Source organism: Prionailurus bengalensis, chromosome A2 (genome assembly GCF_016509475.1).
Source record: "Prionailurus bengalensis isolate Pbe53 chromosome A2, Fcat_Pben_1.1_paternal_pri, whole genome shotgun sequence".
NCBI classification, from domain to species: Eukaryota; Metazoa; Chordata; class Mammalia; order Carnivora; family Felidae; genus Prionailurus; species Prionailurus bengalensis.
The window spans coordinates 138805251-138810923 of NC_057348.1; the positions used below are offsets into that span (position 1 = coordinate 138805251).

Below are 5673 nucleotides of genomic sequence, written 5' to 3' on the forward strand. Positions count from 1 at the left end.
AATAGTTTGAAAAACTCCTCTTAAAAATTATTTTCCCATCCATTAGCAAGCACTAGTCATTTTTAGAGTTTAGTTATCATTGGGTCATTTAAAAATATATGCACTTTATTTCTAGAAAGCATTTATATAATAGTTAAAATAATTCCTTCATTCAACAAATAATTATTGAGTATCTACCAGATGTAGAATGCATCAATTGAGTTAGTTCCTTAATGAGGGGGATTTTTTTTTATCTTATTCTATCCTTTGTCAGAGGAAATACATTTTACATTTTAAAATATACTGACAAAATACATAAGAATGTAGAATACTTGCTTTTAGGAGCATTAAAATTACTCTCCATATTTAATAACATCACGCTAAATGAAAACTCCAAACAACATCCTTATAATTACATCAATGATCTAAATATCAACTATTCTACCTTCAAAGGCAGACCAAAACTTTACCCACTCTTCATTGTAAAATTCTCTAGGAACATGCAAGTATGCTTTTCTTAACTTCTGAAAGAAAAAGATATTTTAAGCCAAAAACAGGAATGCCATATTTATCTTATACAGTTGAACTGTTTACATAATTAAACCAATTACGATTCCAACTAATTGTTATGGAAAGAAATCCTTTGGGTACTAAAATATGTTCTTAAAATAAAATTATCACAATTCCTCAGTGAATGCAAACTAATTTGTATTTTGTACATATTAATTACCCTGTTAAATTTCTAGATTCTTTCCTTTATACTTTTTTAGTACAGGTCTGTTGGTTTCCCTTACATTATTCCCTTTATCAGCTCTGCTATGTAGTCATCCAGGAGTTCATAAACCTATGAACTCCACATTGACCCCAAAGGTTTCCATCATACATCCAAGTGTCAATGACCTGGATGTGTCCAGCTGCTGCCTGTGAGTGTGGTGTCTCATTTTTCTTACATAATATATATGATGAACAGGTTCTTTTTTTTATCTCTTAATAGCTATGTATTAGAAAACTAAATAACAGCATTTGTGCAATCAAAACTGTTAGAAAGCAGTCTCGCACGGAAAACCTCTTCTCTGTTCCTGACCTTGTCTCTGAGATGGGTCTTTCTAAGGCTATCACTCTGACATGAGTAGCAAACCCTACAGGTGTTCCATAAACTATCTGTTTACAGGATATGTATTTCTAAAGTGTCAAGAAAGAATCCAGCTACCTGTCTGAAATTGTGAACAAACCACAAAGTAAGGGCAATCCAGATTTTGTTTGGCCTGAAGCTTATACAATATTGGGAGAACTTCCACAAAGAAATACAGAAGTGCAAAGACAACATTAGGTACAAAAGTGCACATTTCACTCTGTCATCTCTGCACTGGGAGCAGCTCTCCTGCCACAGCCCCTCATCCTCTGAAAATGTCTGCCTGCCCAAAGTTAGTCTGCCCCTTCTTGGTCAGGAGCAGCTCTCAGCTGCTGAGCCAGTCACTGTCTGCAGTGTCGCCAAAACCACTGGAGACACTGACGGAGCCTTGGCAGCTTGGCAGTCCCACACCCCCCGACCTCACGTATTCCCAGCCGCAGCTTCCGAACCAGCACCATTTCAAGGGACAGGGCACAGCAGCCAAGTGCATTGGGGCTGGGGCTGCCACGGTAGGGGTGGCTGGCTCCAGGGCTGGGACAGGGACTGCATTTGGGAGCCTCATCATTGGTTACGCCAGGAGGCCCTCCCTGAACAGCTCTTCTCCTACACCATTCTGGGCTTTGCCCTCCCGGAGGCCATGGGACTCTTTTGCATGGTGGTGGCCTTTCTCGTCCTCTTCTCCATGTGACAGAGCTGTCTCTACTTCCCATAGGTCTTTTTCCAGTGTCTCCTCTGCCCTGTTTGCTCCTTTTCCTATATCTCCCCAGGCAGTCTGGGGAACGTGGCTGGCTCAGGGTTTGACAGAGGGAAGACAAATAAATTCTGTATCAATAATAAAAGAGAGTAAACATTTAGTTAGAATGAGAAAATAAACCACCAAAAATTAATGCAGATCCAGGTCCTTTTCTTGTGAGAGCTCTTGAGCCATTTACCAGAGGTATCGACAGAGATGGCAACCTGGCTTCTCCTCTCTACCTGAGACTCACAAAAACTCTCAGAAACTCTCAGCACACACCAGGTGAGACACCCTGAAGTTTCGATTCATAAGCTGCACAGTAAATTTGCTTCTGAATAGTTGAAACAAGCAAAAGACCAAACAAAACCTTAATACTCTTTTAGATGGTTCCTTGGATCCTAGTCTCAGCCTTCTACTAAGCTTCTGGCCTTTTCTGGGTCTCCTATGATAGGATCGTCATCTTTATTAAACAAGCCAATTTTTATGCTACAGAACATGGTATCCAGGGACTGCTAGATTCACATCTCGACAAAGCTGTGACCACTCTCCGTCATCCCTCATCGCGCAGAGGAGATCAGCATGGTAACTGTGCAGCCTTCATTTTTGCTCCCCCAGATTCTGTGTTTTCCAGACAAACATCCAAACATTTCAACTTTTTGTTTGCCTTGTTTATTCTCTTGAGTTTCTCCATGTCCACCATCAGCATGACATTCAGGGCCACATACCCTCAGGACTAGGCAAGCTAAGGGTACTAAGTTCTTAGACAGGTCTTCCAGTTTCCTGGAGTACCTGTAACACAGCGGCTAAGCCGGGACATTTGCTGAAGCCAAGAGAAACAATTCCAAAAGATATTTCACATAATGAAACAAAATAAAGCGAAATTTCCCGACATACTCTAGAGATCTATGGTGCAGTCTATAAAATACCCCAGTTTCACACACACACAAATCTATATTGCCTTTTTCTTGCATCTATAGATTTACAAAATGGCTTATACTGAAAGTATATTTTCTGGTTATAAATAGCATATTTAAGCACACTATTCACTGGGAGGTCTTGAGCCCTTAGTGAGCTACAATAGTAATGCTAGGCTGCTATGGGGATTATCTCATAAGGATAACGATAATAAATTTTGCTTTGATATTTCAGATCAGGCTTTTAGGAACACTAGCTGGGGCAGAGCCTTGGACTGGGAGTTTGGCCCCTACAGGTCTATTTCTAGTTTCTGGGGAAAAAATGTCTTTGGCAGTTCACTTTAGACAACTCTATTGATGCTCATTAAGAAGCTACTGGACATTTTTGTTATGGTTCATTTAAACGTTGTTGAGCTGCTTTTCCACTTAAGGAAAAAATTGGTTTGCCTCAATTTTAGCAATTCTAAAGTAAATTCAAAATAATACTAAGCTGCCTTTGTTAGAGGCCAAGCTGTAGAGTCTGCAGCAGTGTTATGGAAACTGTTTAATGGGTAGAAGAAAATTTTCTCTTATATAAATATATTGCTAATCAAAATCAGCAGCCAAATTTGCTAGAAAAAATAACCTCCCAAGAGAATAATGCTCATTTTGGCAGGTACATTCTGGTATGTTTCTGAGTGGATCAATCCCTTCCCAGTATCTGTTAACAGAAATTTATACATAACTGATAATGTGCTTGTTATTGCTATTTTCTTTGTACCAGTTTTTAAATAAGTCCCCTAAATATAAAACTGTGTCATTTCTATTAGCACATATAGGATATGAATAGCTAATACCTTCTAAACATATATTGCTATCAGATAACCTAGGACATTTTTCCAAGGTGAGTATTTTGAGATTCAACTTTATTAATATAGATATGGAAAGCACATTAATAAATCTTCCCTTATATCCCAGTGGTTTTCCTTTTGGAACCAAGCCTTAGATCAGTGACCTTCAGAGTATGACCTGAGGACTGATATGAAGGCTCTCTTCATTATTTAGAAACTTATTAAGTGAGCTATAAAGTTTATTAATATTTTCCCTTCATAAACCAAAATTACTTTGTTAGAAAATTTTTCTTAAGGCTTTATTGCAGCACTCAGTTCAGAAGCCTGGCTGCTGTGTTCTGCTTGATAATGTTGTAAAGTCCCACTGGGCAGATTGCTTCATAGAGTTAAGATTCCTAAAATTTTACACTATTATCAGTGTATCATCAGGGGCACCTGGGTGGCTCAGTTGGTTAAGCATCCAACTTCACCTCAGGTCATGATCTCATGGTTTGTGAGTTCGAGCCCCGTGTCGGGCTCTGTGCTGACACCTCTGAGCCTGGAGTCTGCTTCAGACTCTGTGTCTCCTTCTCTCTCTGCCCCTCCCCAACTTGTGCTCTCTCTATGTCTCCCAAAAAATAAATAAACGTAAAAAAAAATTTTTATCAGTGTATCATCAGTACAGCTTTTAGTCGATTACAGCATTCACTTGCTGCTATTCTTTCTTTGACTTTAATTCCATATCATTATTCATCTTACTTTATCATTTTTTTGTTATAGATTGTTTTTGTTTTTTTTCTCCTTTAGTTTGTATTGATACAGATTTTCTTAAGCATGTTAAAAGGTCTCGGGGCACCTGGGTGGCTCAGTCGGTTAAATGTCCGACTTCGGCTCAGGTCATGATCTCAATTTATGGGTTCGAGCCCCACGTTGGGCTCTGTGCTGAACACTTGCTTGGAGCCTGGAGCCTTCTTCAGATTCTGTGTCTCCCTCTCTCTCTGCCCCTCCCCCACTTTCACTCTGTTTCTCTCTCAAAAATAAATGCACATTAAAAAAAATTTTTTTAAAGGAAAAGGTCTCAACTTCAACAGTCATCAGGGAAGTACAAATTAAAATACAAAGGGGGTAACATTGAGCTTACTAGTATGGCTAAAAATAAAAAGAGTAAATTTATATCTATATCTGTATCTATATCTATATCTGTATCTATATCTATATCTATATAATCTCTCATGGATACCATAAAGTTGAATGTATTCCTACCAGAGTTAGGGAGAGCACACTGTCGAGAGAGTTTTAGTAGTAGCTCAGAAAGGGGACAGAAAAATCAGGGTATTTGCGAGGATTGGGAGCCAGGTTTAAGGTGGATATTCAATTCAGGGTCTTTAGGATTGGTATGGATCAGTATAATTTAGTACTGGTGGACACACAAGGTGAGAATTTTGAAGCATGAGTTTTGAAGAGTTTAGGGAAGTTCACAGTTGTTTGATGCTATCTGTTAAGCATTTGAACAGTTTGGTGCTTATTTAAATGGGGTTTTTTTTTGTTTGTTTTGTGTTTTGTGTTTTTTTTCAAAAGTCCCTGGAACAATCTATAAAGATATTTGTATCTTTTATTTTTCTACACAAGAGCTTCCTGGAATAGTAAATTCATATTGATGAAGAACAATAAAGTCAAGTTAATTAAGACAGCGAAACAAAGTCATGTTTATGTAGACCATAAGCTATATGCATGTAGATGCTTTCAGTATCACTGTCCCACCGTGTGGTCATTCTTCCAACCTGACCTATGAGAAGGTTCATTTTTTAAAGTTTATTTATTTATTTTAAAAGACAGAGAGAGAAAGAGAGAGAGAGAGGGATAGACAGAGAACAAGCAGAGGAGGGACAGAGAGAGAGGGAGAGAGAGAATGCCAAGGAGGCACCACGCTGTCAGCACGCCCGATGCAGGGTTTGAACTCACGAACCATGAGGTGATGACCTGAGCCAAAACAAGAGATGCTTAGCTGACTGAGCCACCAGGTGCCCCAAAAGGGTTCCTTAACATCTGGGGATGTGTTCAGTCCAAATTCTCATCAATATTTGAGTTGACAGGATATTGTAT

General features: G+C 38.9%; 1 pseudogene; it reads left to right on the forward strand.

Annotated features, from left to right (window-relative positions):
• The first annotated feature begins 1343 nt into the window (after window positions 1-1343).
• LOC122488150 lies at window positions 1344-1945 on the forward strand (annotated as a pseudogene).
• Window positions 1946-5673: the final 3728 nt, after the last annotated feature.